Source organism: Amia ocellicauda, chromosome 10 (assembly GCF_036373705.1).
Source record: "Amia ocellicauda isolate fAmiCal2 chromosome 10, fAmiCal2.hap1, whole genome shotgun sequence".
Taxonomy (NCBI): domain Eukaryota; kingdom Metazoa; phylum Chordata; class Actinopteri; order Amiiformes; family Amiidae; genus Amia; species Amia ocellicauda.
The window spans coordinates 22,138,223-22,150,064 of record NC_089859.1 but is presented as its reverse complement, the minus strand read 5'-3'; positions in this window follow the sequence as shown (position 1 = coordinate 22,150,064).

Here is an 11,842-nt window from a genome sequence, read left to right as displayed (position 1 = left end):
TCCTTGGGCTGACAAACAGTGTGAAGAGCCGTCGCTGCGCTAGGCCAACGGTCGATAGGGTTTTAATTGGTAATCAAATCTCTAATGATACCCATCGCCTTTTATTTCCTAATAAAACGACCCACGGGTGTTCAGACCTACTCTTCTCACTCATACCCGACATACAGTGGCCAATAACCTTCCCTTTGATAAATGTAATGTTTGCAAGGAAAATATGCTTATTTGTATTTAGTGTGTGTATATATGCAAAAAAGTCAGACTTGTATGAGCATCGTGTTTCTGTGTGTGTATGTATGTATGTATTTGTGTGTGTATATATATATATACACACACACACACACACATAAATACCTCAATGTTATCACGAAAGTAATGTCTGGGAATGAATGGCCATTTCAAGGGTGTGAAAAACTAATTCTAGAAGGCACTTTGAACAGACAAATAAATGTTTTATGAAACGTCATACAACACCTTTCTTTACAAAAACTGAAAATTAGGGAATCTTTTTTTTTTTTAAAGAATATATACTAAATACACACACACATCTTTTTTGGATGTGTTCAAATATCAGCAGTGCTAAAGACGGTGACACTTTCTAATAGAACAACATTCTGTGTCGCCGTGTTTTGACCGCCCCAACCGCCTGCTCCTGTGAGTTGGACAACCAGTCCAACGAGCTGTTATTGTGGCGATCGGTTCTATAGCCATGATGACGTGTGGAGGGCCAGCGCGGGACAGGGAAGCACGCTTAGAGGAACAGACATGGGACATCGGGTCGCCGGGATGCCGGCTTCAGTCAACAGTGACGAATTAACATCAAGGCCCAGCTAGTGGATGTCCTGATCGTCAGCACAATGACATTCATACAGGATTGTATTGAGTCCACGGGAGACGGGGTCCCTAGCACTTGGGCGGAATAGGCACACCTAAACAGTCATTTTCTATCACCTTTGTCAGCGGTGCCTTTTTACTCTGCACTCTTTGTTCAAATTGTGATATTGTTATTCTGGGGAAAGAGTGAAACACAACCCTGTCATATTTTAAACAGTGTATCCAAGTGTATAATCAAATTATAATTTTTTCACTTTCACAAGTCTATGCCCATGCTAAAAATCTTAGTCTACTGGATTGTGTGTGTGTCAGGCCCTACCTGGCCAAGCTGCACAACAGTGTGTGTCTGCTCCACTGCATTTCAATATTTTGTATATTTTACTTCACTTTTTTCCCAACAAACACTACAGGCTCTAAATAAAAAGAAAAACAAAGACGCATACATTGTCTCCTCTCTATATTCTATTTGGTCTGAAGACACAATGAAAACTCACAGATTCCCAAAATAAACGTTAGTGTTTAGAAAACAAGTTTGAAAATGTTAAAGTTGACGAAGTATACAGAAAAAACACTTTAATACTCTGTTCTGAATAAGACATGTAATGTATCTCATATATGCTTTACTGTGAGTGATTGTATGTATGTTTTTAATTAATTTACTCACTCAATGGTTGGTTGGTTCTTATAATAGTTCTTGTTGTTAATTAAGGTCTAATATAAGAATCTAAGAATCTTCTATATAGCTAAAAAGGGATAAATCCAAAGATTTTGGCCAAGAATAATGTTTTTACAAAATCTAAAACAGAAAAGATCCCTATATTAAAGATATATATTCTACAAACACGCACACACACATATATAGAAATGTAAGAAGTAAAATATCTTAACACTACCTTTTTCACCATTACATTTAAGTACACAGCCCATGTATGTTGTTCAGCTGAGTGTGTGATATTTAAAGCAGGCCGCATAAGTTAACTACATGGATGTATACAGGACACAAATCATTGTGGCGTATTCAAACTCCCGTCTTTAAATCCAATGCAAATACACAAGTGTTTTTAATATGTGTGTGTGTGGTGTCAGTAAAATGTACTGAAATATGAAAATCAAGTTTAGTACATTCACAGACATGACAGTGAAATATAAATAGGTCACCAGAAAAAGAACGTGGTTAGATTTTGTTTCTAAGCCAAAATTGTCATTGGTTTTGGGGTGATTTTATTATTAATGTTTTCAGTGGGTTCTTTAAAGTACAGCTGTCAGATCTAAAACATGTCGTGGCTAAAAACAAATGAAATAAAAAAGACAACTTGGTTCATATGTCATTAAAAATGTGTTCAATTTATACTTTCGTTTATATTTTGGTAACTGCTGTTACCAATTTTACCAGCAAATCAAGCCAGCATTCTTGTTATTTACCTGCTTTTACTGAATAATCTGTCTTTTCAATGAACACATTGTCTAATACTTTTATATGTATTTATTTTTCAACTTAGATTCTTGCTGTAAACTCTAATTGAACTACAATATTGTCCCCCCGCCCAACACAAACAGATGGCCGGTACTTCTCCAGTCACATTGAATCCATTATCAAAACAACCAAGGCCGCAGATAGCCCGTGTGTACCTTGCCAACAGTGTTTCTGTTTGGAAAGGATCTTAAATTCAGCGTTGCTTTTTCGTTTATGGCAAAAACTGTGTGCTCAGGTTAAATGGTTTGTATTGCTCACCCTGCAGCCTAATTTGCCGTGACGTTAAAATATTTGTCAAGTGAAATGAAAGTCAGCTGTTCGGGGTAACGAATGAGTTTGAACTTTGAAAACAACCGAGCCTATCGCCTGGTCAGAGTTTCGACTGATTCAATCCTTTTTTTGTAATCTTGTTTTGTTTCTATAAGAGACGACATCAGACAAGATAAATAATAAATGAGTGATTTACAGGAACATAAGTTGTTCGTGATGCTGTGGAGAAACCAAGAGAAAAACAGAAATGTGTTCTATCCGTTTCCATAAAGTATTATGAAGTCATGCAGTCATAAATAGATTTTTGTTGTTGAAATCCATTTGGCAAATTGAAGGGGGAGATGAATAACATAAACAACAACAACTTGTAATGTGGGTGTGAGTAATGATTGTATACCTAGATACTGAAGTATTAGTCAAAGTACACTACAGTACTTGTGTTGCTGGACTATTCAATTTGCTCTTCGAACAGTTTAAAAGTTTCACTTAAAAAAGTAAGGCCATCTTTATGTGTATCATAATTGGGTGATTTGTAAATAGAAGTCAGAAACACAAGTGTGTCATGCTCTGGCACAGCCTGTGGGGACGGTGTATTACATCTCTTCCGATCGATAGGTAGCCAGGTTCGGGCAGACGAGGCGCTACTCAACACAAAGTTTTTGAGGGGATGACAGTAATAAATTGTATGAGATACGTGTTAAGAAAACTGTGAAATTAGATATTGAAAAGCTTTGTAGCTGCAGGTTATGAATGTTCCCGAGTCGTAAACGCAGCAGTATTGTCTTCTGGATGGGTTTGCCTGCTAATCACCTGAATACTGTAGACACCATCTGAATCCTCAGGGTGGGTTGTAAGAGACAACAACACAGTGTAGATAGTTCTGCATCTTATATATAAAAGTTCTGACTAGACATCTGCAGCGAACCCAAATAGTTTAGAAAGAATAGACAGAATTGAATCCTTTTTACATTGGCTATAATAATTTACGGGGGGACTGAAAGAATAGGCTGGGGAATTTAACACACACAGTAATTGTATACTCATATAAAATCTGATATTTCAAATGTTTCAAAAGACCTAAAACAGAAATAATGTTCTTTACCCGAGGAGCATCTGTGTGTTTTTATTTTATTGTTGTAGTGGAATTGGAGAGAATTGGTTTGGTAAAATACAATAATAAAAGATACATTCTTAATGTTAAGTAATAGTGTAGGTTTTGAAAACAGATTCACATTCTCCACAGCTGATTTTAGTTAAGGTTGCGGTGATATTTTGTTAAAAGTTCAGTTATCCAGCACACTAAGACAGAGGCTGTTAAAATCGTGAGTGGCTCGGAGCTGTAATTCTGCTCCTCTAGCATGTCACACAGTGTTGCTGGCTTGCAATGTGCCGCTTCACCTTGCACAATGTCGTTTGATCTTTGATTTCCTGTCATGCACAATGAATGTAACATTAGACTGTTCAGAGTCAGGTGGTGCACCATCTGTCATCGGGCCTGAAAACACAAGTAACACGACCTAGGCATGAAGCTTGTCTAATTCTTTCAAAAAATATTCATGTTCTGGTGAATTATTTCTTTGAAGTACTTATAAGGCAATTTACACCGTCGGAGTGCATGTGCAAGCGCTTTGCATATTCATTATTCATGTACCTGTTTGTGGCCCTTGTCGGAGCTCTGCAAATACAATAATTTCTCACGTGAAATGATTAAGTTGTGTAAACTGTGCAAAACCGTCGCAATGGATTCAGCACCTTTAATAATACATGTTATCCCCAGGCATGAGGTGAAAGTACAGCAATTGTATCCAAGTCACTTTTCTCGTTCTTTAATTTTAAATCTCGCCCTGATCTGGGATTAAAGGATGATACAAATCCACTCATGATTTTTTTATGACTGGAACTTGATAATTGTCGGTGGAGTTCTTCCGAACACAGTCTGGAGAAGATAGATGTCACCGAAGTATATTTAGAATAATGCACATTTATAACTACCTTAGATTCCAGAAATAGGTTCAACTTGAAAACTCGGAAGAGTTTCTGAAAAATAATGTGATTTTATTCCCTGAACATTTTATTTTAAGTCTATTTCAGACTCGTAGAAGGAACGGTTGTTTGCTGGTGTAAATAATACTTTGTCTGAGTTCTGGATCAGACCACATATAGCATCGCAGAAAAGCTCTAGCTGTCACATTGTAATATTTTGTACAAAAGTAGGAAAGTAAATGCATCCAGTGAGTGTTTCACTGTCTCAAATGTATACTTTGTCATTGACTTTGTTAATGAATGAACAGATAAAATCTCCATTTTAGAAACGCTCCTGAAAAAGCAAGGCCACAGCATGTGCTGATCACTGCATTTACCTCCATATTTTGGGGCTGATAAATTCTCTCTTATTAAAGCCCTATATGTTACCTCTCCAGTTATATTTAGCCGATAAGTTCAAAATATTTTGTAATAAATAGAGGAAACAAAACAGTCTTAGTTTAGATCAGGGAGAACAAGCAAGCCTTTCTTCTCAGTGATGATGAAATGAACAGACCAAGGGCTTATGTGGCCCTGCAAAGAATTACTGACAAGATTTACAAAACGTGTAATGAAATAATCACCATTGAATCTATATCTACACATAGACGCACACACTTCTACTGGGTTTATATATTGTATACATATTTATATAGAGATAAAAACAAAAACAGGAAATACAGGGATAAAGGTCACTCCTCAAAGCTGGAAATATAGGAAAAGTAAAAGATTGTGTTGGACATAAGATAATATCAGAATTACATTCACCCTTAATTAAGCCGATTGTAATTGTGGGGGTGCCCAGCCCAAGCACTCACTGTCTCTTGGTTTTGATTCCAACTGAACTCTTAATTACTTAATTGAAATAATTATTTTCTTTATCGTCCGCCTGCTGGACGGGTGGGGCACAACTGTTGTAACTTATTAATAACAAATAAACAAAAAAAACTAGAAACCACTTACCTTTCCTGCATTGTCTTTTGCTGTAAAGTGTTTTCCTGTTCATTTTCTCTTACATTTTCTTTAGTCGGTGAGACTCTTTGGCTTTTAGGATCTGGACTCTTGCACAATTACATTTAATTTATGGTAGAGTATTAAAACCTGCAGGTTCCTTTCTTGGCAAACATATGATTATTGTAAACAAAGATTTCATGCTTCTTTTATTCAATATTTCATTGCACATAGTTCATGTGGATATCCAAGCTCTCTGTTGTGTGTCTGCCGAGTGGATGTTACAAAATGCTACATCTAAGAATGAGTTTAAACAAAGACAGGAAAACACAGTTGTCAAATTTGCCAATGAGGCCTCGTTTTTAAACAGTTATTTCACTCCGACAGCAGATTAGATTTTTGCCGTCTAATAGGATTATTCTATTCACACGTCGTACCGAATATGTCAATAATATGGAAAACATGAAATACGTTGGGCCAGAATGAATGTACAAGATGTTTATTTTAACACTGAAACAGATTCACTAGAGAGAACACGTGAGTGTCACAGGAATCATATTTATTTTCTTCCTTTTTTATTTATTTGTTTCTTTTACGTTGAGACAGATGGTTCCTTATGTGATCTCAGGAAGTCTCAGTTAACTCAGTTGGCTTGCTATTGGTGGCGAGCATCCAAACCCAACAACACGATTGGAGAGTGAGAGCAACAGTGCAGTTTTGCTGTCTTCAGATGCAACACGAACAGAAGGGAAACAAGCTGTACATACTGTTGCACATGGCTCTTCCTTTACATGCCAAACAAGGTCATGATGTGCGATGGTCCCTCTAACGCGCTCAGGCATGTGGAACGCCGTAAATACAAACCCTAACGTTGACCATCTTTCCATAAAGTGTCAAACCCTACTCACTACCCTGCAGTGCTTTCAGATACAAAAAGAAACCTATTGTGTGAGAAGGAAAAACAAAACACTGAGACTCTCACAATGTTTAAATAGTGTTGTGTATTAAATGTATTAAAGTTTCAGCAAGCAATAAAACACATACAGACACAAAAAGCAAACAAACAAGAAAACATGTCATTCCACCTGCTAATGCTATCCCTGTGTTAGTTTTGGGACCCTCTCCTGCAAACAGAACAGATTGCACAAATCTTGCAACTGCTTCTTAGAACAAGAAGAGAGAGAAAAAAAAACTTGTAGAAGAGGCTGCTTAATCCATATGGTTTTATTTGTGTGCATCTGGCACAGATAGAGGCATACAGTAACCAACATATATTTCCAGTTTTATTATCACCTCTAAAAAGAGACAGAAATGTGAAAATTGAAGCCAGAAGGTTTGTATCACAGGATTAATTAGGCAGGGCCAAGCGAAGTCACACTCCTCCCGGCATCGCGCTCATTGCAAGCAGACTCCCTTCAATTACACAGTGCACAAAGCAATTAAAACCTCTGTTTCTCTTCTGTCCTATGGTGTTACCTGTTACTAGATCTGTTTTTTTCTTGCTGCAGAATCCTCCAGGGGCCCAGGCTGGCTTGAGGTTTAATCTTTAGGTAGATAATTACAATTGATCAATTGCTGGCCTAGGTGAAACGATTTCGCTCTCAACCACAGAATATTTTGTGTGTGCTCTTCTTAAAACTGGAGTGTTATCTTTGGTATATGTTGACAAGCACCCTCACTGCCGATGTATGTAATCCTGAGATGTCACACTCAACAAAAAACATATATTAGTTTGGAGGTTTTAACTGGCATCGAACAACCAATAGAAAATTTCACAGGGAAAAGAAAATTGCAACACAAATCACACATAATTTCCACTCTAAATTAACAGACAGCAAATTAGACTTTGTGGATTACACCACACTTCTGGAGTGTGTAAAAGCTTCTCCAGCAATGCTACAGGTGTGCAACACCTGTACACCTGTGCGTTGCTCAGATTGAGGAGTCCATGTTCGCCAAAGCAGCATTTTGTGTCCTATTTAGAACAGCAATTATATTATAATTATCATCTGCCGCTAAAAATGCTTCATATACAAAGTGCTCCCCAAGGTAAGTATGAATTGACACCTAGCAAAACAGTTTCTTGTCAAAAACACAGAACATTATCCTTGCTAGTCCCAGTCATCTTTAAGGCACAGTTTCCCCTTCATCATATATCTTTGGGTTTGACGTAAATGACAGTAATGTAACTGACATAATTGAATTAAAAATAAAACCAAGGACAGAAAGCTACTGAAAAATTAATCTATCCTCTCTCTGGCCTTCAACATATCAGGGAGGATTTTGCAGGTTACATAGAGGACTGGAAAATCAGCCTTATTTACCACTTTAAAGCTCTTCGCCTTTTGCAAACCAGTACTTTCCCAGTTCAAATAATTTATTGGGGTTCTCACTCCAAACACAAATTAATAAACACAGTGATCTACTTTATGTTGTCATCTAAGAGTCTAATTAAATTAACACATCAACCCACCTGTTAATAGCAAACTACATATCTGTATATCCTAGCAGTTACATCTATGAGTAAAAGAACACATCTTACAAACCATGAAGACACTACTGGGTCAGATATTTAATTTAATCCCAGCTTAAAACCCTACTAGGAAGGGAAAGAGAAACAGTGTATTCCTTCAAAGGAAAACATTATGTGTGTAGGACTGTAGGGTCATCAAGACTGTAGGAGATACAAAAAGATTGTATCCATGTGCAAGAGAAGACAATTAAGAGGTGTACTACCACAGGCAACAAATACAGAAAAATACATAACTATGCAAAAAAGAAAACAAAATGGAGGATGGCACGACAGACCAAAAGTCCAGGGCTGATCGAAGCAGATCTCAACTTGCGCCTGATCTCAAATCTGCATCCTATCTCCCCACGTTGAAGGAAACCGTGAAGAGACATCTTTGAGAAAATATTACAGTGGGGAGCATCAAAGCTGAATAACTTGTTCTCCAATCATTAAAATATCTATCTATTAAAATATACCCTCACTCAGACTGACTGGATAACTGTGTTTATAGGTCCATTAAATACTGTTTGAATGTATCAGCTCCCAGGGGAAACCGTATGTGAGAAGAAAAACAGATGCCACATTGTCAAAATGCCGCATGGTGCTACAGTACAACATGGGAGACCAGCAATGCCAGACATATTTGCCATTACTCTATGTCATTTTAATGTATCAACTAATTCTACCCGTTAAATCCTCAGAACACACTGGTGTGTCATTTTTCTTCAGATCTTCATGAGTCTTTCTAGTGTTTTGTAGCTCCTTCCATGTTCTCAACAGCTCTGTCCTCTGTCCAGTTGGTCACTGCGATTTAACCCTCTGAAGTTCAGTGTCTGAAATGTCATGGCAGACAAATGTACACTAACTCCAGACAGATCCAGGGCATTTTTGTAGTAGCAAATAAATATATCGTAACACCATAAGACACAACTTTTCAACACTTCCTACTTGGCACCAATGTATAGGAGAACAACAAATATGGCCTTTGCTGCTGCCAACTGGTTAAATAACACTTTCCGAGCCACGATGGTGAAATTGTCAAGATGCGTAAAAATATAAAGAGGTGGCAGATGTAAGCATCAATTCTGACCCTTTCTGAGCTGAGCCTTCATAACAGTTGCTTCTGCAAAAAAGAAAAAGGAAAGGAAAAAAGCCCTTCCACAACGTGTACATTAAACAATCTTCAGAGGCTGTAAAATAGTGTCATAACAGTATTCCTGGAAGTTAATAAGGGTGACGTACAGTTCAGACCAGGGTCCGCTCTGTTTGCTTTGGTGTATTGGAGTATGTTTAAATAGAGAAATGGGACAGTGAGCAAACACAGGGGGAAAACGGACAGATATCAGAGCCCATTCAGCTCAGCTCAAACCTTCTAGGGTTTTTATTTATGAGCAATATGCTTCCAATTTCAAAAACACTCAAAATTGCTTCTACCACCAACAGCATCCTACATAAGTAATGTGCCGCCTACTTCAACGGGCAGATAGAGGTGGGAAACGTGGTGAATCGCAATCAGGTGTATCTGTGATGCTGCCCGGTATAATAACTGTCATCAGAGAAACACCGGGCAAAGAAAGACCTTCCTCAGTATCGTTTTGAATCCGTTAAAAAAAAAAAAAAAAAGCATGTTATGAATTTGCTATTGACGTGTGGCTTGCTTGCTCCTAATTAGCACGTTGACCCCCAAACACACACACACACACACACACACACATTGTGCATTCAGAGCTCCTCATCCCCGTGATGGGAACACACTGTTACTGTCCATCTCCACTGTGGAGATCAGATTGATGGCTCTCTATTTTGTTGTTGTTCTCTTGCCATCCAGCTCCCGTGTCACCATACATGCTGGCAAAGGACCAAGTCGCGCCGGATGGCTCTCAGAGTGTTGACTCCATCACAACGGCTGCCAGTTGTATTTATTTTGTCTCCGTCCCAGATCCTGTTTTAGCTCAGAGCTGTTTGCAGTTACTCCCTCCACCAGAAATACAAACCCTACAGGAGGAGATGTGTTCTCGAAGCCCACGGTGTCTTCAGGCTTTGTCTGTTTCTTGTCTTTTCTCTTCGTCTGCGGCAGCCTAGCCAAAAACAGCCCATTCCTGCGAGCGGTGCTGAGCTCGACCCCCGTAATGATTTTGCAGCTTTTCCCAGACGGGTTTTTTTTTTTCCACTGCGGACCTTGCTTAAATTATGTTAGTTTAGAACAAACGTCTGCTTCGGAAATGCCTACAACACTGATGTCATACAGCCCCTCTGTATTGCCCACAACAATTTAATTATTCATACAGAAAACATCTGCAATTACACTGTGTCCACATTCGTTATTTAATCATTATTATTACTATTATTACTGCAATACATTTATAGAAGCATTCATTTCAAAATTAGTTTTAGAACTCCTGAGTGAGAACTGGAATGATACCTTAACGAGCCTGACTTCAATTAATGTATTAAAAGCACTGTATTTTGAAAAGCTGAACCCAATCCATACTAATTCTGTTGTGGTTGATTGTAATCATACAAAATAATACATTTTATGATTATAGATCCTTCTCAGTATATTTACAAGTGCGTTCTTCCCAAATGCCTCTTCAATCACAAACATTCCTGCCGACAACACAACCTTTGACACAAAGTCATGGAATTCTGATCGTTAAAACGAGACGTATACTTCCCTTGCATCTGGGCGCCGCACAATAAAGCTGGCCCTGCGAGTCTGTTAACAAGCCTCTCTTGAAGTTAACAAAATTACTGCTCTAGAAAACAACAGAGGCAACTTCTGCTGTACTTGCCTTCGCTTTGACTGCGGCAGTAAATTGACAGACTTCCCTTAAGATCCTGTCATATTATTAAGATTTAATGGTGGAATTACGATCATTAAAACAATATGAATGATTTTGAGGGCAAGATGAGCTATTAATTTAACATACTCTTCCTGTAATAATATTGAGACAGACTGTCTGCCTGTTATTAGATTATAATTAGTTTTTGCCGTCTGTATGCAATCTGAGGGACTGTAGCCAGGTTTACAGTATGTACTGTCTGTTGAAAGTGGTCCAATTTACTCAACAATGACAAAGAACAGTTTTAATTCCTGGACACTTTTGACAGCATATTCAATTAACAGAAACATAACATTTGGAGAAGAAACAGTTGAAATGACTCAAGTTATTCAAGTTTGCGGAAAGCCGTTGTTTGATATTTAGCTCTTTCAGTGTTTAATCTGGGAAGAAAACCAACAAACATGTAACAAACACCCATCAGACACAGAAATCAACAAATATGGCAGAGCAGTTGTACAGACACACAATCAATCAAATATACTGATCCCTGGCAAAAGCGATAATTTTTCAACCCATGTTGGCATTAAATCTGTTACAGGACATTTCATCTTGCATAAGAAAAGACAATATTTGAATTTCTCTAATTAGTGTGTCATTTCAATTTCAGTACTCATTAGTGTGTATACAAATATTATTCCACCTGATGGAAGTGACAGATTTTCTGATGTGGGAGATGCTGCCAGGGTTTCGAGAATATATATGCCTCTTCTCACGATTTGCTAAAAATAAATACTTGGGGATATTATGGTAAAGTGAGAGGCTGTGGAATCCTTAGACGCAATGTTGATAGCTTATCTCGTCTTTTCTATCAGTGTTTGTCTTTTTCTACTTTTCTATATGGTTTGTGTGTTTTGTTCTGGCTGGGTGATTGGCAAACAAAAACCTGAAGCATAATTTCCCCGCAGCACTTTGTGCCGAGCGCTGTGCCAGTTCAGCCTT